The 23,398-nt window shown below is 42.5% G+C and overlaps 1 protein-coding gene across 3 annotated transcripts in view; it reads left to right on the top strand.

Annotated features, from left to right (window-relative positions):
* Positions 1-23,398, top strand: part of BMPR2 (bone morphogenetic protein receptor type 2) — a 202,264-nt gene that overhangs the window by 40,054 nt on the left and 138,812 nt on the right. The gene's annotated exons all lie outside the window — the stretch shown is intronic.

The raw sequence follows: 23,398 nt of genomic DNA on the forward strand, positions 1-23,398 counted from the left end.
TCAGCTGAGTGTGCTGCCACGTGCCTGTAATCCCAGATACTCGGGAAGCTGAATCACTTGAACCCAGGAGGCAGAGGTTACAGTGAGCTGAGATCATGCCATTGCACTCCAGCCTGGATAACAGAGTGAGACTCTGTCTTGGGGAAAAAAAAAAAACATGGAGCCATTCTGAAGTTTCTGACCTCCAGAGAGTATCTACAAGTTAATAGAAATTCTTTAATTAGGGTGGTTGCTATCTATCTTTCTTTTTTGAGACGGAGTCTCGCTCTGTCACCCAGGCTGGAGTGCAGTGGCTGGATCTCAGCTCACTGTAAGCTCCGCCTCCCGGGTTTACGCCATTCTCCTGCCTCAGCCTCCCGAGTAGCTGGGACTACAGGTGCCCGCCACCTCACCCGGCTAGTGTTTTGTATTTTTTTAGTAGAAACGGGGTTTCACCGTGTTAGTCAGGATGGTCTGGATCTCCTGACCTCGTGATGCGCTCCTCTCGGCCTCCCAAAGTGCTGGGATTACAGGCTTGAGCCACCGCGCCCGGCCGATAATTTGTGTTTTTAACAAGTTTCTACATGACGCTGATTCTACTGGTCTTGTGAACACATTTTGAGTGGCACTAGAGTGAGTAGCACAGTGGTTCTCAACTGGGGGCAATATTGCTCTCCAGAGAATATTTGGCAATGTCTGGAGAGACTTTGGTTATCAAAACTGGGTGGGTGTTGCTGCTAACATCTAGTGGGTGGAAGCCAGGTATGCTACTAAACATTTTGTAATGCGCTGCACAGCCTCTACACCAAAATTACACAGACCAAAATGTCAGTATTGTGATTTAGAGAAAGTCTGGTCTAACAGCTTCTCTCAACTAGGTTTCTACAAGACAATTAAGTTTTAATACTGTAAGTATCTAATAGATGTAATATATTTAATTTTCCTCCAGTGCTTCTAGAATGGTAAATCTTTGGAAAAATTGGAAAATAGTCATTTACATTGGGAAAAAAATCATTTTCTGTGTTTGTAGCTCAGATGAAGAGCCTTGGTTGAGAAAATCTGTGTGGGATACTTAAAGACAGAATAGACATTCTTTGAGATTCTTTGGGATAGGGGCCTGTCCGATTATCTAAATGTAGTGGAATAGAGTCTGTGAATCCTAAAATGCTTTTTCAGCCTTTGAGATTCTTTGGGATAGGGGCCTGTCCAATTATCTAAATGTAGTGGAATAGAGTCTGTGAATCCTAAAATGCTTTTTCAGCCTTCAAGTTTAATTGGAAAACATAAAAAGTAATTGAATCAGTAAATTAGATATAGTAAAATTCTACATGGGTGAACATGTTAAACTTTATACATGGCTTCCCTTTTACTTGACAGGGATTTGCTTCTACTTTGTATTTGAGCATACTTACAGGTGTTTTTGTGCTGCCCCTATGTCATTTTATTTTATTTTATTTTATTTTATTTTTTATTTTATTTTATTTTTGAGACAGGGTCTCACTCTGTCACCCAGGCTGGAGTGCAGTGATGCAATCTCAGCTCATTGCAACCTCCACCTCTTGGGATCAAGTGATCCTCACACCTCAGCCTCTCTAGTAGCTGGGACTACAGAGGCACACCACCACGCCTGGCTAATTTTTGTATTTTTGGGAGAGATGCAGACTTGCCATGTTGCCCAGGCTTGTGTCATTTTAGAGTGGCTAAAGTGAAAGCTTCCAAAACCTTTGTGCTTCAGTGTGGTTTCTATGTACAGTAGGAGTAGTCTTCTCAGTATAGTTAAGATTTTAAAATCTTATAGTTAAGATTCCTTTGAAATGCTAATTATCATAAATTTTGGTGTCACCAAATGTTACGAATTTGTTTCTAACACTGCAAGAATCATTATGTATATATTGAATTCTCAGTTTACTTCTTTTGTGCTATCCCTATTTGTGTGAGCTTATTTTCAGTTCAACTTGAAAGCTTCGATTGAGGTCCAAATTGTTACATGTGGCGAATGTAGAATATCACAGTTAACAAATAATATTTATGGTCTGTAACTTAGAACTCTGCCTTTCACTGGGCCGGGCGCAGTGGCTTACACCTGTAATCCAGCACTTTGGGAGGCCAAGGTGGGCGGATCACGATGTCAGGAGATTGAGACCATCCTGGCTAACACAGTGAAACCCTGTCTCTACTAAAAATGCAAAAAATTAGCCGAGCTTGATGGCAGGCACCTGTAGTCCCACTACTCGAGAGGCTGAGGCAGGAGAATGGCGCGAACCCGGGAGCCAGCGCTTGCAGTGAGCCGAGATCGCGCTAGTGAACTCCAGCCTGGGCGACAGAGCGAGACTTCGTCTCAAAAAAAAAAAAACAAAAAAAAAAAACCAAAAAAACCAAAAAGAACTCTACCTTTCACCTTAAGGTATGGGTCCAAAAATAGATAAAGTATAGGAATGATTCCATAATTTGTGTTATTCAGTGTTCTATTACACGAAAATTGCCCTTTGTTGGCACCATTTTGGCACCATTACCTTTGGCCCGATCTCTGTTGAGTGGAGATTTGCTGGTGGCTGCCTAGGTATGCGAATAATAGTTTTCTGAATATTCTCTATAGCGGGGTCTATGCATTCTACTTGCTAAAAGTTTATTTAAATATCTGTGGAAATGGACTGCAGCAGGGGTCCCCAACCCCCGGGCCACAGAGGAGTAACTGTCTGTGGCCTGTTTGGAACTGGGCTGCACAGCAGGAGGTGAGCGGCAGGCTAGTGAGCATTACTGCTTGAGCTCTCCCTGCTGCCAGATCAGTGGCAGCACTAAATTTTCATAGGAGTGTGATCCATATTGTGAACTACACATGCAAGGGATCTGGATTGTGGGTGCCTTATGAGAATCTAACTAATGCCTTGATGACTTGAGGTAGAATAGTTTAATCCCCAAACCCCCATTCACTCACCCCTCTCCCACTCCTTTCCCCCCTCCCCAATCCATGGAAAAATTGTCTTTCAAGAAACCATTCCCTGGTGCCAAAAAGGTGCCATTTTGAAATGGCTAATTTGAAATAATGCTACAGCCCTACTGGCTTTGTGCCAAGTGGGATGAGCTTTCTTCTCTTTAGCCTAGAATGTATGTCTTGCGTTTGTTATTATTTTATTTGAAGTCATAGAAAATATCTGTTATAGCTTAAGAAACTGCCAGGGCCGGATGCAGTGGCTCACGCTGTTATCCCAGCACTTTGGAAGGCTGAGGCAGGCGGATTGCGATTGCTTGAGCTCAGGAGATCGAGACCAGCCTGGGCAACATGGCAAAACCCCGTCTCTACAAAAAACACAAAAAATAAAAAAAAAAACAAACACCCCCCCCCCCCACAAAACAGCCAGGTGTGGTGCTGCGTGCCTGTGGTCCCAGCTACTTGGGAGGCTAAGATGAGAGGATCACTCGAGCCCAGGGGAACGGAGATTGCAGTGAGCAGAGATTGTGCCATTGCACTCCAGCCTGGGTGACAGAGCAAAACTCTGTCTCAAAAAAAAAAAAAAAAGAAACGAAACTGCCAGGATCAAAGATTACTATCACCTTGAATTTTAGTAGTATTTTGCAGTATTTAAAGTGTTCTCACAGATTTATTTTCTCATTTACTGGAGGTTACATCAGTGCTTTTCCCATGGTAGAAATAGTAGCCCATCATCACTTAAGTTATACTCTGTTGTGCTTTTTATTTATTTATTTTATTTTATTACTATTATTATTTGAGATAGAGTTTCACTCTGTTGCCCAGGCTGGAGTGCAATGGCACGATCTCAGCTCACTGCAACCTCTGCCTCCCAGCTTCAAGCAATTCTGCCTCAGCCTCCTGAGTAGTTGGAATTACAGGCGTGCACCACCACACCCAGCTAATTTTTATATTTTTAGTAGAGACAGGATTTCACCATGTTGGCCAAGCTGGTCTTTAACTCCTTATTTATTTTTATTTTTTGGAGACAGGGTCTTCCTATATTACCCAGGCTGTACTTGAACTCTCAGGCTCAAGTGATCCTCCCGCCTCAGCCTCCTGAGTAGCTGGGATTATAGGCGCACGCGACTGCATCCAGTTTCTGTTATACATTTTTTGTTTTTTGTTTTTTTGAGACAGAGTCTCACTCTGTCGCCCAGGCTGGAGTGCAATGGCGCCATCTCAGCTCACTGCAACCTCTGCTGCCCGGGTTCAAGCGATTCTCCTGCCTCAGCCTCCCAAGCAGCTGGGATTACAGGTGCCTGCCACTGCGCCTGGCTAAGTTTTGTAGTTTTAGTAGAGATGGGGTTTCACCATGTTGGCCAGGCTGGTCTTGAACTCCCGACCTCGTGATCCACCCGCCTCGACCTCCCAAAGTGCTGGGATTACAGGCGTGAGCCACCGCGCCTGGCCGTTTCTATTATATTTTAAAAAATATAATTTATATTTGGCACCTCTAGTTCTCAATAAAAATATAAGCAAGAATTTTTAGTTTTGTAAATTTTATAATCTGGGTCTAATAAATCTTAAAGGGATAATAGAGTTTATGTAATCATTAACCACATTATTTTAGACATTTTTTGTGCAAACTTATTTTCTTATGTTTATACCTATGGTCTTCAGTAATTACTATTTCACTGATAGTCGTAAGAATATGAAATTAAGGCAGGAAGAGGAGAAGTATTAGTTTAATGTGTACTATATGCTGTGGGTGTGTGTACACACTTACATGCTGTTGATTCTCATTGTTCTGGGATTCCATATTTGTAAATCTTCCTACTCACTGAAATGTATTTGTAACCCCCAAATTAATATGCATAGTGTTTTTGTAGTCATATGAGGACATCTATAGAGCTGTGAAAAATGTAAGTCACCTGATGCACACGTTCTCAGCTGAGGTCAAACAAGGCCACATTCTGACTTCTTGTTTTAGGTCTCATACCATAAACAAGTGTCCTGTTCGTGGCCCATTTATTGCCATAATTTTCTGATTTTTGTGCTTTTTGCTGATGATTTCACCGTTCAAAATGACCCACAAATATAGTGCTAAAGTGTTGTCTGGTGTTCCTAAGTGCAAGAAAGCCCTTTTCCTTACGGAGAAAATACCTATGTTAGATAATCTTCAGTCAGTCATGAGTTATACAGGCATGAATTATGGTGCCAGTAACCAGGAGTTGAGTGTCAGTGCATCAACAAAATATATTAAAGTGCCTTTAAACAAACACATACACACAAAACAACATTATATATTGATCTGTTAATGCAAATGTGGTAAGCACAGGCTTTTAGGAATCTAACCCTATATTTCTCCTAGAAGCAATCGTTCAGTGTTCACTAATTCAGAGTTTGCAACAACTATGTAGAACATACGAGAATCAACTGTATGTGTATGATATCCATCTATCTAATACATATTACATATTATTCATTATATATTAAACATGTTATTAATTATATTACTTTTTTTTTTTTTGAGATAGGGTCTAACTCTGTTGCCCAGGCTGGAGTACAGTAGTGTTATTTCGGATCACTGCAACCTCCACCTTCCGTGCTCAAATGATCCTCCCACCTAAGTCTCCCAAATAGCTGGGACCACAGGCGCACACTGCCACACCGCCTAATTTTTTGTGTTTTAGTGGAGACGAGGTTTCACCATGTTGCCCAGGCGGTGTGGAATTCCTGAGCTCAAGTGATCTGCCCACCTTAGCCTGCCAGAGTACTGAGATTACAGTCATGAGCCACCATGCCCAGCCTTATATTATTAATATGTTTCATATATACATATACATACACAGGCATACCTTGTTTATTGTGCTTCACTATTGCACTTTGCAGACAACTGTGTTTTGAACAAATTGAGGGTTTGGGGCAACTCTGCGTCAAGCAAGTCACTCTGCACCATTTTCCAACAGCATGTGCTCTTTTCATGTCTGCGTCATATTTTGGTAATTCTTGCAATGTTACATTTTTTAAATTATATTTGTTATAGTGATTTGTGATCAGTGATCTTTGATGTTACTATTGTAATTGTTTTGGGGCACCAGGAACCACACCCATATAAAATGACAAACTTAATTCATAAATGTTTGTGTTCTGACTGTTCCATCAGCTGTCATTCCCCTATCTGTCTTTCTGTTTTCAGGCCTCCCCGTTTCCTGAGACACAAATATTGAATTTAGGCCAATTAATAACCCTACAATGGCCTTTAAGTGTTCAAGTGAATGGCAGAGTTGCACGTTTTTCACTTTAAATCAAAAGCTAAAAATGATTAGGCTTAGGGAAGAAGGCATGCTGAAAGCCAAGATAGGCTGAAAACTAGGCCTTTTGCTCCAGTTAGCCAAGTTGTGAATGCAAAGGAAAAAGTTCTTGAAGAAGATTGAAAGTGTTACTCCAGTGAACACACGAATGATAAGAAAATGAGGCAGCTTTATTGCTGATAGAGAGAAAGTTTAAGTGGTCTGGATAGATTAAATTAACTACAACATTCCCTTAGGTCAAAGCCTAATCCCAGAGCAAGACCCTAACCCTCAGTCTTGTTTTTTTTCTTTTGGAGATGGAGTCTCCCTGTCGCCCAGGCTGGAGTACAGTGGTGCAATCTCGGCTCACTGCAGCCTCCGCCTCCTGGGTTCAAGCAATTCTCCTGCCTCAGCCTCCCGAGTAGCTGGGACTACAGGTGTGTGCCACCATGCCCAGCGAATTTTTGTTTTTTTAGTAGAGATGGTGTTTCACCGTGTTGGCCAGGCTGGTCTCGAACTCAGGTGATCTGCTCGCCTTGGCCTCCCAAAGTGTTCATATTACAGGTGTGAGCCACTGGACCCAGCCCCCTCTGTCTTCTGTGAAAACTGAGAGAGGTAAGGAAGCTACAGAAGAAAAGTATAAAGTTAGTAGAGGCTAGATTGCAACAGATTTTAAATGTAGATGACACATCTTTATGTTGGAAGAATATACAATCTAGGACTTTTGTAACTGGAGAGAAATCGCTGGGCGCAGTGGCTCACACCTGTAATCCCAGCACTTTGGGAGGCCAAGGCGGGCAGATCACCTGAGGTCGGGAGTTTGAGACCAGCCTGACCAACATGGAGAAACCCTGTGTATACTAAAAATACAAAAAATTAGCTGAGCGTGTTGGCGCATGCCTGTAATCCCAGCTACTTGGGAGCCTGAGGCAGGAGAATTGCTTGAACCTGGGAGGCGGGGGTTGTGGTGAGCTGAGATCACGCCATTGCACTCCAACCTGGGCAACAAGAGCGAAACTCCATCTCAAAAGAAAAATAAATAAATAAATATAACTGGAGAGAAATCAATGCCTGGCTTCAAAGCTTCAAAGGACAAGTCAGTTCTCTTGTTAGGGGCTAATACAGCTGGTGACTTTAAGTTGAAGCCTATGGTTGTTTACCATTTTGAAAATCCTGGAGCCCTTAAGAATTATACTAAATCTACTCTGCCTGTGCTTTATAAATGGAACAACAAAGCCTGGGTGACAGCACATCTGCTTACAGCATGACTTACTGAATATTTTAAGCCCATATTTAATGCGATCTTGGCTCACTGCAACCTCTGCCTCTTGGGTTCAAGCAATTCTCCTGCCTCAGCCTCCCGAGTAGCTGGGACTACGGGCACGTGCCACCCTGCCCAGCTAATTTTTGTATTTTTAGTAGAGACGGGGTTTCACCATGTTGGCCGAGATGGTCTCTATGTCTTGACCCCGTGATCCACCCGCCTCAGCCTTCCAAAGCGCTGGGATTACAGGCGTGAGCCACCAAGCCCAAACGATAATTTTTAAATTTTTTGTAGAAACAGGGTTTCACCATGTTGCCCAAGCTGGTCTCGAACTCCTTGGCTTCAGAGATCCTTCCGCCTTAGCCTCCCAAAATGCTGGCATTATAGGCACGAGCCACCATGCCCTATTTCAAAGTTGCTTCTTATGGATGAGCAAAGAAAGTTGTTTCTTGAGGTGGAATCTACTGGTGCAGATGCTGTAAACATTGTTTAAATGACAACAAAGGACTTTCTTCTTTTTTTTTTTTTGAGGCGGAGTCTCACTTTGTTGGCCAGGCTGGAGTTCAGTAGTGCGATCTCAGCTCACTGCAAGCGCCTCCTGGGTTCACACCATTCTCCTGCCTCAGCCTCCCAAGTAGCTGGGACTACAGGCGCCTGCCACTAAGCCTGGCTAATTTTTTGTATTTTTAGTAGGGACAGTGTTTCACTGTGTTAGCCAGGATGGTCTCAATCTCCTGACCTCGTGATCCGCCTGCCTCAGCCTCCCAAAGTGCTGGTATTACAGGCATGAGCCACGGTGCTCAGCCTAGGACTTTTTTCTTTTTTGAGATGGAATCTCTCTCTGTCGCCCAGGCTAGAGTGCATTGGCATGATCACGGCTCACTGCAACCTCTGTATCCCAGGTTCAAGTGATTCTCCTGCCTCAGCCTCCTGAGTAGCTGGGATTACAGGGACCTGCCACCATGCCTGGCTAATTTTTGTATTTTTAGTAGAGATGGGGTTTCACCCTGTTGGTCAGGCTGGTCTTGAACTCCTGACTTCAGGTGATCCTCCCGCCTTAGCCTCCCAAAGTGCCGGGATTACAGGCACGAGCCACCATGCCCCGTTTAAAAGTTGCTTCTTATGGATGAGCAAAGAAATTGGTTTCTTGAGATGTAATCTACTGGTGCAGATGCTGCAAATGTTGTTTAAATGACAACACAGGGTTTAAAATATTATATACATTTAGTTGATAAAGCAGTGGCAGGTTTTAAGAGGGTTTACTCCAATTTCGAGAGAAGCTCTAACGTGGGTAAAATGCTGTCAAGCAGCATTGCATATTATAAAAAAATCTTTTCTGAAAGTGAAGAGTCCATGGGTTCAGCAAAGTTCATGGTTGTGGCAGGGCATAGTAGCTCACACCTGTAATCTCAACACTTTGGGAAGCCGAGGCAGGAAGATCACTTTAGTCCTGGAATTAGAGGCTACATATGCTGTGATTATGCTACTGCACTACAGCCTGGGCAACAGAGCAAGACCCTCCCTAAAAAAACCCAAAACAAACTTCACAGTTGTCTTCCCTCAACCAGCAAAAAGATTACAGCTTGTTGATGGCTTGGATAATCACTGGCATTTTTATCAATAAAGTATTTTTATTTTTATTTATTTATGTATTTTTAAAGTAATTATTTTTTGCGGGGGGAAGGAGTTTCGCTCTTGTTGCCCAGGCTGGAGTGTGATGGCATGATCTTGGCTCACCGCAACCTCCGCCTCCTGGTTCAAGCGATTCCCCTGCCTCAGCCTTCTGAGTAGCTGGATTTACGGGCATGCGCCACCATGCCTGGCTAATTTTGTATTTTTTAGTTGAGACGGGATTTCTCCATGTTGGTCAGGCTGGTCTCAAACTCCCGACTTCAGGTGATCCACCTGCGTTGGCCTCCCAAAGTGCTGGGATTACAGGCGTGAGCCACTGTGCCCAGCCTTCAGTAAAGTATTTTTAAATTAAGGAATGTACATTACATTTTTTGTTTTGTTTTGTTTTGTTTTTTTGAGATGGAGTCTCAAGGCTGGAGTGCAGGGGACTGATTACAGCTTTTTCTGTTTGGTTTTTTTTTTTTTTTTTTTTTTTGAGACAGAGTCTCGCTTTGTCGCCCAGGCTGGAGTGCAGTGGTGTGATCTCAGCTAACTGCAACCTCCACCTCCCGGGTTCGTGCCATTCTTCTGCCTCAGCCTCCTGAGTAGCTGGGACTATAGGTGACTTCCACCATGCCTGGCTAATTTTTTTTTTTTTTTTTTTGAGACTGAGTCTTGCTTTGTTGCCCAGGCTGGAGTGCAGTGGCCGGATCTCAGCTCAGTGCAAGCTCCGCCTCCCGGGTTTAGGCCATTCTCCTGCCTCAGCCTCCCGAGTAGCTGGGACTACAGGCGCCCGCCACCTTGCCCGGCTAGTTTTTTGTATTTTTTTTTTTTTTTTTTTAGTAGAGACAGGGTTTCACCGTGTTAGCCAGGATGGTCTTGATCTCCTGACCTCATGATCCACCGGCCTAGGCCTTCCAAAGTGCTGGGATTATAGGCGTGAGCCACTGCGCCTGGCCCATTATGGTTTTTTTAAGACCTAATGCCATTGCACATTTTATAGACTACAGTATAAACATAACTTCTATATGTACTGAGAAACCAAAGAATTCATGTGATTTGCCTTATTGTGATATTTGCTTCATTGCAGTGGTCTGGAACTAAACTTGCAATATCTCTGAGGTATGCTTGTATTTCTTATCTAATCTTTCTAAAGCGTCCAGGCTCTGGACATGAGGCTCTCACATGAGGAATGAGAACAGACAAAATTAAGTGATTTGCCCAGTATAATAGCCAGAACTAAGGGTCTGGTTCCAAAGTCTACATATTAAAAATCTCTTTTTAGATGACATTGTCTGCTACGCCTAAGAAATAAGATAAAGACATCTGTAAATTTATCTTGACATTTAATTAGATGTGTTGACAAAAATACTCAAACTGTGTAAAATATTTGAAGAGATTTGTTCTGAGCCAAATATGAGTGACCAAGGGCCCATGACACAGCCCTCAGGCAATCCTGAGAACATGTGTCCAAGGCGCTTGGGTTACAGCTTGATTTTATACATTTTAGGGGGACAGAAGTTACAGACATCAGTCAACACTTGTAAGGTGTACATTGTTTCAGTTCAGAAAGGCGGAACTTCTAGGTCACAGGCAGATTCAAAGATTTTGTTATTGGCAGTTGGTTCAAAGAGTTAAGTTACCGTCTAAAGACCTGGAATCAATAGAAGGAAGTGTCTGGGTTAAGATAAGGGATCAGGGAGACCAAGGTTCTTATGCAAATGAAGCTTCGAGGTAGCAGGCTTCAGAGAGAATAGATTGTAAATGTATCTTACCAGTCTTAAAAAGGTGCCAGACTCTTAGCGGATTCTCTCCTGGATCAGGGAAAAGACCTGGAAAGGGAAGGGGATTCTCTGCAGAATGTAGATTTTCCCCACAAGAGACAACTTTGTATGCTATTTCAAGATAAACAAATAAACATATTTGGGGTTAAAATATTTTATCTCTTTCCTTATCTGTCATGTGTTGTTATGCCAGGGTCAGGTAGGAAAGTAAGCCACATTATAAAGGATTAAATAAAACCCCTCTGATGAGACTTTATGGTTTGTAAGGCGTGACTCCCCAGGTCCCTCAGATACAAATTTGAGCCGAAGAAAAGGTCAGAGTTTAGTCCTCAGATGGCAAGAATAGTAAGATTTCCCTCATATCTTCCTATTTGAAAATTAAATTGCCTTCATTTTAAAGTCAAATTTAACATTGTGTACTTTTGTTTTAACAATTTACTTTTTTATTCAGCAATTCACTTATTTAAAATGCCATGTACTAATTAGCATAACATTTTCTAGGTAGTTGTAAAAAATTTATTTTGGGATTTATGTTTATTTTTATTCATTTATTTATTTTTATTTTCTCTTTTTTGAGACTGAGTCTTGCTTGCTCTGTCGCCCAGGCTGGAGTACAGTGGTAAGATCTCGGCTCACTGCAACCTCTGCCACTCGAGTTTAAGCTATTCTCCTGCCTCAGCCTCCTGAGTAGCTGGGATTACAGGCGCGTGCCGCCACGCCTGGGTGATTTTTGTATTTTTATTAGAGATGGGGTTTCAGCATCTTGGTCAGACTGGTCTTGAACTCCTGACCTCGTAATCCACCTGTTTTGGCCTCCCAAAGTGCTGGGATTACAGGTATGAGCCACAGCACCCGGTGTATGTTTTTTTTTAAATGAAGTCTTAACTGGGAAATGTGAAACAGTGAAGTATTTAAGTTTCCGTAAGTAAGATCTTAAATATTTAGAGTGTCAAATGTCTCTAGAAGAAAACAGCATCTTGTTGATTCTTTAGCTTTTCACTACTCTTTACAGTGCTTTTCCCCAAAAAGCAATATGAGAAATTAGAAAAAAGGTTATTAAAAACACAAGGCGGCCAGACACAGCAGTTCATGCCTGTAATACCTGCACTTTGGGTGGCCAACGCAGGAGGATGGCTTTAGGCCAGGAGTTGGAGACCAGATTGGAGACCAGTCTGGCCAACATAAGCGAGACCTCATCTCTATTTTACATATTTTAAAAATTATATTAAAAAATTAAGGCCGGGCGCGGTGGCTCAAGCCTGTAATCCCAGCACTTTGGGAGGCCGAGACGGGCGGATCACGAGGTCAGGAGATCGAGACCATCCTGGCGAACACGGTGAAACCCCGTCTCTACTAAAAAAATACAAAAAAACTAGCCGGGCGAGGCGGCGGGCGCCTGTAGTCCCAGCTACTCGGGAGGCTGAGGCAGGAGAATGGCGTAAACCCGGGGGGCGGAGCTTGCAGTGAGCTGAGATCCGGCCACTGCACTCCAGCCCGGGCGACAGAGCCAGACTCCGTCTCAAAAAAAAAAAAAAAAAAAAATTAAAAAATCCCACAAGGGAATGGAATGATAGTCATTTGCTATAAAGGAATCAGAAGATTTTCATAATAATGATTTTATCCCTTCCATTTTTCTTCTAGAGTTATAATTGAATAATTAATTGCCTTACGTTGCTTATTGCTTATAATAATTAGGGAAATTAGGATGTATCTAACAAAAAATAAAAGACTAAGAAAAAAATACAAGACTCTTGACCATCAAAAGGTAGCTTTACAATCATCTATCCAAAATACATTTATTCAAAGAAATAACGAGCAATTACAAAATTAAACTCGAAGAGAATATCCTTATTAGATAGTATAATTAATTAAAATAATTTATACAGAGAAACTGTGAATTTTATTGCTTTGTCTTAAAACATTCAGACTTTTTTCTAACATTGTTTACAGTTAAGGGTTTTGGGTTTAAGTTGAAGGATGAGGTCTACTAACATTCCTAAATATGCATTTATAACCCTATACATCCTGTCTGGAGTATGCAAACATCTGTAGAAGGATGATTTTTTTTTTTTTTTTTGAGACAATCTCTCTGTTGCCCAGGCTGGAGTGTAGTCGCATGATTTTGGCTCACTGCAACCTCCACCTTCCGAGTTCAAACGATTCTCTTGCCTCAGCCTCCTGAGTAGCTGGGACAGGCGCATGCCACCGTCCCTGGCTAATTTTTGTATTTTTAGTAGAGATGGGGTTTCACCATGTTGGCCAGGCTGGTCATGAACTCCAGATCTCAGGTCATCCACCCGCCTCAGCCTCCCAAAGTGCTGGAATTACAGGCGTGAGCCACCACGCCTGGCCAGGATGAGGAGTTTTTAAGGCAATATAAGGCAATATTTAGTAATTGATTCCTTTAATCTATGAGGTCCAACTTGGAACAAAAATGTTACCGGGCTTCATTTAAAAAAGAGAAATTGAGGCCAGGTGCGGTGGCTCACACCTGTAATCATAGCACTTTGGGAGGCCGAGGCGGGTGGATCACTTGAGGTCAGGAGTTCAACACCAGCCTGGCCAACATGGTGAAACCCCGTCTCTACAAAAATACAAAAAAATTAGCTGAGCATGGTGGCACACACCTGTAATCCCAGCTACCCAGGAGGCTGAGACAGGAGAATTGCTTGAACCCAGGAGGTGAAGGTTGCAATGAGCCGAGACAGTGCTGTTGCACACCAGCATGGGCAACGGAGCCAGACTTCATCTCAAAAAAAAAAAAAAAAAAAAAAGAGGGGGGAGAGCAATTATATTGAGGCCAACCTGGACAATATCCACATCTCCAAAAGGAAAAAAAAAAAAAGTTTAAAACCAGGCCAGAACCTATTTGCAGATGTACAGTTATCATCACAGAAGGCTTTCTTCTCCAGAAATTTAACTCTGTAACTATCTGTAACTAGTATTCTTAGTACTCTCTATGATAGCAAAGCTGCCCCCTCACCTTTTTTTTTTTTTTTAAAACAGATTTTGCATTATACAAGACTGAATGGTGCTTGGCAGAGAGGAATTTTAAGAATTTGGAAGTAGGGAGGTGAATGGAACTAGACTTTAACTGTCAACTAGAAAATTCCCTTTCCCAGTCTCTGCCCATTAAAAAAAAAAGAAAAAAAAAGTCACTTCCACTAAAAGATTCATAGATGTTGGGAAAACACAATTGGGGGGAACTTTTGATTTTCTTTTTTAATGTGGGATGGGTTGAGCAGGAGTACTCAAGAAATTGATAGGTGACTGTAGAGTAAATAACATGTAATGTCATTTTAAAGTTTGTATTTTTTGTTGTTGTTGTTGTTGTTTTGAGACGGAGTCTCTCTCTGTCACCAGGCTGGAGTGCAGTGGTGCGATCTCAGCTCACCACAGCCTCTGCCTTCCCGGTTTAAGCGATTCTCCTGCCTCAGCCTCCCAGGTAGCTGAGATAACAGGCACATGCCACCACGCCCAGTTAATTTTTGTATTTTTAGTAGAGATGGGGTTTCACCATGTTGGCCAGGCTGGTCTCGATCTCCTGACGTCGTGATCTGCCCACCACCACACCTAGCTGATTTTTGTATTTTTAGTAGAGTTGGGGTTTCACCATTGTTGGCCAGGCTGATCTCAAACTCCTGACTTCAGGTGATCCACCCACCTCGGCCTCCCAAAGGGCTGGGATTACAGGTGTGAGCCACCACACCCATCCTGTATATTGTTTTAAAATAATAAAAATAGGAAGCTAGATATTAGTAAAAAGTAGCAACAAAGATATAAGGACCAGATGATGACCCAAGGACAAGTGGAGGGTTTTGCTATGTTGGCCAGGCTGGTCTTGAACTCCAGACCTCAAGTGATCTACCCTCCTCACCCACCTAGAGTTCTGGGATTACAGGTGTGAGCCACCATGCCCAGCTGACAGGTGAAATATTAAAAAATAAAATGGCTAGGCTCAAAAATGAAGCTTAACATCTCCTTGGAATAGAAAATCATAGTGTTCTACCTAACTAAACTCTGGGGCCAGAAGTTGGCAGTTTTTCCCATGATTTCCTGCCACACCGACAGGGTCCAAAAGTGACCGTGTGAGAAGATCAGAACTTGGCTCCCGCTTCAGACAGGGGGGCTCTGTCTCCTTGAAAGGATGCCAAAAAGAGAACAGCATCTTGCTTCTTGGTGTTAAAAACTTTTTTCATTGGCCAGGCACTGTGGCTCACACCTGTAATCCCAGCAGTTTAGGAGGCTGGGGTGGGAGGATTGCTTGAGCCCAGGAGTTCAAGATGAGCCCAGGCACAGTGGGAAGACCCTTGTCTGTCTCTACAAAAACTTAAAAAATCTCTCGGGATGTTGGTGTGCACCTGCGGTCTTAACTACTCAGAACGCTGAGACAGTGGTATCGTTTCAGCCAGGAGTTCGAGGCAGCAGTGGGCTATGATGGCGCCACTGTACTCTGGCTTGGGCAATAGCATAAGACCTCTCTAAAAAAGAAAAAGATAAAAGGCCAGGTACGGTGGCTTATGGCTGTAGTCCCAGCACTTTTGGAGGCCGAAGCAGTTGGATCACTTGAGGCCAGGAGTTCGAGACCAGCCTGACCAACATGGCGAAACCATGTCTCTACTAAATATACAAAAATTATATTTGTTTAATTACACACCATGGATGTGGTGGACCGTGCCAGACGTCCCAGCTACATGGGAGGCTGAGGCGTGAGAATTGCTTGAACCTTAGAGGTGGAGGTTTCAGTGAGCCAAGATCGTGTCACTGCACTCCAGCCTGGGTGACAGAGCAAGACTGTCTCAAAAAAAAAAGGCCAGGCTCAGTGGCTCACCCCTGTGATTCCGGCATTTTGAGAGGCCGAGGCAGGCAGATCACTTAAAGTCAGGAGTTCGAGACCAGCCTGGCCAACATGGTGAAACCCCATCTCTAATGAAAATACAAACATTAGCTGGGCATAGTAGCATGTGCCTGTAATCCCTGCTACGTGGGAAGCTGAGACAAGAGAATTGCTTGAACCCAGGAGATGGAGGTTGCAGCGAGCCAAGATTTTGCCACTGCACTTCAGCCTGGGTGATAAGAGCAGGACTTCGTCTTCAAAAAAAAAAAAAAAGGTCGAGCGCAGTGGCTCAGGCTTGTAATCCCAGCACTTTTGGAGGCTGAGGCAGGCAGATCACGAGGCCAGGAGTTTGGGACCGGCCTGGCCAACACAGTGAAACCCCATCTCTACTAAAAATACAAAAATTAGCTGGGCGTGTTGGCAGGCGCCTGTAATCCCACCTACTCTGGAGGCTGAGGCAGGAGAATTGTTTGAACCTGGGAGGCAGAGGTTGCAGTGTGCTGAGATTGCCCCACTGCACTCCAACCTGGGCAACAGAGCGACACTCTGTCTCAAAATAAAATAAAATAAAAACTGTGGACCTAAGGAATATGAGAATTAAGAGACACCTTTAGTACCAAGAATTTAGCCAATATACTCACTTGCTCTGTAAAGACATCTGCAATATCCCCAATGTCTTTACAAGGTTGGAATCTCAAAATACCATTATAAGACCTAGTTCTGGACTGAGATCAAGAGATAGATATGTTAAAATAACTTTTAAGATAAATTTAAGACAACTTGAAGACACGTTTAAGAGATTAATTGAGCAAACAATTTTTTTTTTTTTTTTGGAGATGGAGTCTCGCTCTGTCGCCCAGGCTGGAGTGCAGTGGTGCGATCTCAGCTCACTGCAGCCTCCACCTCCTGGGTTCAAGCAGTTGTCCTGTCTCAGCCTTCCTACTAGCTGGGACTACAGGCACATGTCACCATATTGGTCAGGCCTAGTTTCAAACTGTTGACCTCAGGTGATCCACCTGCCTCGCCCTCCCAAAGTGCTAGGATTACAGGTGTGAGTCACCGTGCCTGGCCAAGCAAATAATTTTTTATGAATCAGGATCACCCCCATCTTCACCCTCTACCCCTCTACCCCCTGCCCCAACCAGAATAGATTCGGTCCGCCTCTAGTGCTGCTGCATGGTTGGAGAGGATTTGTGGACAGGAAAAGGAAAGTAATGTACAGGAAACAGAAGCGAGGTACAGAAATAGCTGATTGGTTACAGCTTGGCATTTGTCTTATTTGAACATGGTTTGAAGATTTGGCAACATGTGATTGGCCAAAACTTTGTGATTGATACAAGAGTATGTTACAGTCTGTTTAGACGTTGAGTTGGGTTACAGTTCACTGTGTAGAAAAATCTCTAGGCCGAAATTAAAAGTTACGAGGAGACAGCTTTAGGCTAAACTTTATTTAACAGATATAGAGGGGAAGCACCTGGAAAAATGCTGTGAGGAGTTGGTGAGTGGGAGTTGGAAGAGAGAGAAACAAACCAAATATCTGAGTTGGCAAACTCACATTTCGAAACATCTGAAAAAATAAATCTTATTAAAAAAATCTTTTTTTTTTTTTGAGACGGAGTCTGGCTCTGTCGCCCAGGCTGGAGTGCAGTGGCCGGATCTCAGCTCACTGCAAGCTCCGCCTCCCGGGTTCACGCCATTCTGCCTCAGCCTCCGGAGTAGCTGGGACTACAGGCGCCCGCCACCTCGCCCGGCTAGTTTTTTTTTTGTATTTTCTAGTAGAGACGGGGGTTTCACCGTGTTAGCCAGGATGGTCTCGATCTCCTGACCTCGTGATCCGCCCGTCTCGGCCTCCCAAAGTGCTGGGATTACAGGCTTGAGCCACCGTGCCCGGCGAAAAAAATCTTTAATGAAAAATTTTTAGTGAAATCTTTAGTGAAAAATTTAAAGCTTTTAGAAGAAAAAATACATCCTTTTGACCTTGGTCTAATAAATAATTTATTTAAAAGAGCACAAAACCCAGAAATAATAAAGGAAGATAATACATTGAATTGCATTTTAAAATTCTATACAGCAGGATGCATTACAAAGTGAAAAAACAGCTACAGATTGAGTAAGATATCTGCAACATATATAATCAAGTAAGAATTATTATCCAAAATATGAAAAATATTTTTTAAAGAGGTAACAATCCAAAAGGGAAATGTGAAAGGATTTGAATAGGCAATTCAGAAAATAGGAAACCTGGATGGTTGATAAATATCTGAAAAGATTCATCCTTTAACAAAGAAATGCTTGAAAGAAGGATAAAAAATGTTTTGGATGGTCTTACATTAGCAATTAAATGCTGTGGCCAGAAGTAACACTTTACTTAGGCCCTGAGTGGTTAGGATGATCAGAGCTTGCCTGGTGACCCATAGGAAATAGAGCATGAGCAAGAAATAAACCTTTGTTATTTAAAGCCACTGAGATTTTGGGATTGTTACTGCATATAATTTAGTTTATGGCCAGGTATGGCTCACGCCTGTAATCCAAGCACTTTGGGAGGTGGAAGTGGGCTGATCACCTGAGGTCAGGAATTCGAGACCAGCCTGGCCAACATGGTGAAATCCCATTTCTACTAAAAATACAAAAATTAGGCAGGCGTGGTGGCAGGTGCTTGTAATCCCAGGTACTCGGGAGGAATCACTTGAATCTGGGAGGTGGAGGTTGCAGTGAGCTGAGAGCATGTCACTGCACTCCAGCCTGGGCAACAGAGTGAGTCTCCGTCTCAAAAAAAAAAAAAGTAAATTGTGGCTGGGTGTGGTGGCTCATGTCTGTAACCCTAGCACTTTGGGAGGCTGAGGTAGGAGGATCACTTGAGGTCAGGAGTTTGAGACCCCCCTAGGCAACATAGTGAGATCCTGTCTCTACAAATATTTAAAAATTAGCTGGGCGTGGGTGGCACGTACTTGCAGTCCTAGCTACTCATGAGGGTGAGGCAGAAGTAGTGACTGAGCATGGGAGTTTGAGGCTTCAGTGAGCTATGATAGTGCCACTGCACACTAGCCTGGGTGCTAAGTTAGACCCTGTCTCTTTAAAAGTAAAATAAAATAAATTGCTCTGGTTACCATGTAGAGATTGGATTATGAGAGGATGTGGAGAAACCAGTAAGGAGGTCATTAAAGTTATTCAGGTGAGATATGATGATAGTCAAGATTAGGATGGTGCATTCGATAGAAAGTGGTATATTTAGATGGAATCTAGAGATAATACTGAAGGCGGGCTCGGCGAGGTGTCTCACACCTATAATGCCAATACTTTGGGAGGCCGAGGCAGGAGGATCACTTGAGCCCTAGAGTTGAGACCAACCGGGCAACATAGTGAGACCCCGTCTCTACAGAAAATACAAAAATTAGCCAGGTGTGATGACATGTGCCTGGTACTTCCCAGCTACTCAGGATGCTGAGGTGGGAGGATTGCTTAGGCCCTGGAGGTTGAGGCTGCAGTGAGCTGAGATCGTGCCATTGCACTTCAGCCTGGGCATCAGAGCAAGACCTTGTCTCAAAAAAAAAGAGGAAGGTATATTGGATTTAGTGATTAATTGGATTGTTATGTATTTCTGCAACAAAATTATTACAGTAAGCAAACAGTGCTTTTGTGGACCAAAAATCAAATTCAGTTTAAAAAAAAAAAAGCAAGCCCTTAACAAGGCTTTGTTTTTCTCTAAACCTTAAAACCTTTTCATTCCTATACTATCATTTCGCTGAGGTAGTTTGATTTCTTCACTTCATTTACATTTTTCCCCATTCTCACAGTATTTCTCTAGTTAAGAATTGTATTATGCCTCTACTGAACCATTGTAAGAAATACTTTTTATGGTTGGGCATGATGGCTCACTCTTGTAGTCCCAGCACTTTGGGAGGCCGAGGTAGGCAGATCGCTTGAGCTCAGGAGTTTGAGACCAGCTTGGGCAACATGGCCAAATCCCCTCTCTACAAAAAAACATAAAAATTAGCCATGCATGGTGGCACGCGCCTGTAGTCCCAGCTATTCAGGAGGCTGAGGGGTGGGAGGATCACTTGAGCCTGGGAGGCGGTAGTTGCAGTGAGCTGAGATCATGCCAGTGTGCTCCGGCCTGGGTGACAGAGTGAGATCCTGTGTCCATACATACACACACACACAAATTAAATAAATACCTTTTATTATTTCATTTACCCCTGATCTATTCCTATTACAGTTCTGCATTCAGTATAATTTCCCCTAGGTGTAATTGCAATTTCATTTTTTTATGTCCTCAACAAAGAGCTGTAGCTGCCTCCTGTCTGCAAATCAGTGTTTATAGGACAGAATATAATATTCTACTATGCTAACTTTACCTTTTACCCTTTCCTTAGCACGTGCACACACGTGCATGCACACACTGCCAGAGTCTCTATTTCTCTTTCTCTCTATCCACACTGCCAGTCTCTCTCCCTTGTCCCCAGAGTCAAGTCTGTCTCTCTCCTTCTGTTTCTCTCTCTCTCTCTCTTTTTAAGAGATGGACTTACTCCATCTGCCGGGCTGGAGCACAATGGTGCGGTCATAGCTCACTGCATCCTCGAACTCCTAGGCTCAAACAGTCCTTCCACTTTAGCCTCCTGAGTAGCTAGGACCACAGGTGCATGCCACCACACCCTGGCTAATTTTTAAAAAGTTTCTTTTTTTTGTAGAGATGGGGCCTCGCTGTGTTGCCAGACTGGTCCTGAACTCCTGGGCTCAAACGATCCTGCCTGCTCAGCCTCCCAGTGTTGGGATTCTAGGTGTGAGCCGCTGTCCCCAGCCTTTCTCTTATACATGTGTACACACACGTACTCTCTTATAGTCCATCAGAATGGAAAGATTTATTCCCATGGTTCTGTTCTTACTATTCTCAAATGCCTTTATATCTCTTGATATCTTGGCATTTTCAGGTTCATCACAAATTCTTCATCTTTCCACATATATCTAACTATAAACTTTTGCATGTGCCCATAGTGTTACTGGCAAGGGGTCTTGATCCAGACCCCAAGACAGGGTTCTTGCACCTCATATAAGAAAGATTTTGGGGTGGGTCCACAGAGTAAAGCAAAAGCAAGTTTAAGAAAGTAAAGTATTTTGTGTGACTTCAGGGCCTATACTAGTTCCATTTGGCCCCATAAATATCTCTATAATCTATTCCTTTCTTCTTTTCCTCTGCTCCTGCCTTTATCAGTTCTCTCCTTGTATTATTGCAGTAGGTTTCTAGTTGGTAAATGTCCCTCTTTTCTTCTTCCCCCAATCTCTTTTTCCTATTCTGCCAGAGTACTTTTCTAAAATACAAAATCTATTCATTTTATTCCCTTGCTTAAAATTCTTCAGTGGTTCCCTGTGGCCTACAGAATGAAGTTCAAACTCCTTATCATGGCACATCCATCATCTGGTTCCTGCTTACATTTTCAGCATCATTTCCTACTACTCCCCCTTCCCCACTCTGCATTCCGGTAACACTGAACTATTTATGGTTACTGGAACTTAACACGTTCTCTCTAAGCTTTTGCTTATGATACGCCCCTTGCTTGGAATTTCCTTCTCTCCTGGTTTGCCTTTTGACTCTTTACTTGTCTATCACAATTTAGCTCAAGCTGTATTTCTGTGATGCTGATATTTAAAAATATTCCTTGATATTCCCTAGAGAGATTGGTCAGTATATTAGTCTGTTTGGGCTGTGTATTAGTCCATTTTCACACTGCTATAAAGAACTTCCCTGAGACTGAGTAATTTATAAAGGAAAGAGGTTTAATTAACTCACAGTTCCACATGGCTGGGGAGGCCTCAGGAAACTTACAATTGTGGCAGAAGGGGAAGCAGGCGCCTACTTCACAAGGCAGCAGGAGAGAGAAGCATGAAGTGGGAACTTCCAAACACTTATAAAACCATCAGATCTCATGTGAACTCACTCACTATCATGAGAACAGCATGAGAAAAACTGCCCCATGATCCAGTCACCTCCCTCCCTTGACACGTGGGGATTATGGGGATTACCATTCAAGATGAGACTTGGGTGGGGACACAGCCAATCCATATCAGGTTGCAGTAACAAAATACTGTAGAATATGTAGCTTAAACATATTTTCAGAAACTTACTTTCTCCCATTGTAGAGGCTAGAAGTCCAAGATAGGGTGCCAGCAGTCAGGTTCTGGTGAGAGCTCTGGGTTGCCTTCCACTGTGAAATAGAAGGAAATCTCTCTCTTCTTACAAGGCCATCAATGCAATTGGATTAGGACCCCATCCTTATTATCTCATTTAACCTCAATTAGTATCTAAAAACCCTATCTCCAAATATTGTCACACTGAGGGGGAATAGGGCTTCATTATATGAATTTGGGGGGAACACAGTTCAGTTATAGCAATATGCAGTATTTGTTGAAAGAAGTGCTACATTCTTTTTGTTTTATGATTCACTGTTTACATGATTGTCTTTCCCATTAGATTACACATTTCTTGAGAGTTGGGATTGTTTACTTTTTAAAATATTCTTCAGACTTTGAATATGTGGAATTGTTGACTATGTGGAGTTGTTGAATGGGCTAAGTTAATTTCATTATAGGATGGGATTAATGATGTATATTTAAGTAAAGTAGATGCCTAAAGTAGGTCTTCTGGACTGCTAACTTTGACATTACTGATGAATCATTTTGACCCATTCTTTTTGCCCAGTTTGCCAAATGGATGGATCCTTTGGGTATATATACTTTCATTCAAAGCATTTTATAAAATTAACAGTGTGGCCAGGTGTGGTGGCTCATGCCTGTAATCCCAGCACTTTGGGAAGCTGAGGCAGATGGATCATCTGAGGTCAGGAGTTCAAGACCAGCCTGACCAACATGGAGAAACCCCATCTCTACTAAAAATACAAAATTAACCTGGTGTGGTAGCAGGCGCCTGTAATCCTAGCTACTCGGGAGGCCAAGACAGGAGAATCACTTGAACCCGGGAGGTGGAGATTGTGGTGAGCTGAGATCGTGCCATTGCACTGCAGTCTGGGCAACAAGAGTGAAACTCTGTCTCAAAAAAAAAAAAAAACAAAAAAACACGTGATGAACTTAATCTATATTTTAAGAACTCTAAATGATTGAAAACTTTAGAAAGAATTGGGATTTTCACAATCAGAGGAGACCAAGATACATTTCCTCAGCTGTTAAACAACTTCAATCTGCTAAAATATGCTGCTTCATTACGATTTTGGGAAAGAAATTTTAAGTAACAGTTTAATGTTTTGGTGTCCATCATATCTCCTTTGCTGGAGCTATAACAGATTTTGCATACATTTTATTGTCTTTTGTGTAGAAAGCATGGTATAAAGATAAATACATTAGAATACAAAAATTGCTCCCTCTGGATGATATTAAAAATAAGACACGTTTTTCAAGGTATTCTGTTGCTGTTGATGAGTTTTGAGAGTAATACAAACATAGGTATGAATTTTGTTAATACTGCTTTTCAGTGAGCATGGTCAATTGAATCTCTTTGAGTCTCAGTTTTCTAATCTATCTGTAAAGTGATACATTTATATTACAATTTGGTTCATTTAAATGCATTTTAAAATTGAAAATGTAAAACATTCATTTATAGTCATGTACTGCTTAATGATGTTTTTTCGTCAACAACAGACCGAATATGTGATGTGGTTCATAAGATTGTAATATTTTATATTTACTGTACTTTTTCTGTGTTTAGATACG

This window comes from Macaca mulatta, chromosome 12 (assembly GCF_049350105.2).
Source record: "Macaca mulatta isolate MMU2019108-1 chromosome 12, T2T-MMU8v2.0, whole genome shotgun sequence".
Classification (NCBI taxonomy): domain Eukaryota; kingdom Metazoa; phylum Chordata; class Mammalia; order Primates; family Cercopithecidae; genus Macaca; species Macaca mulatta.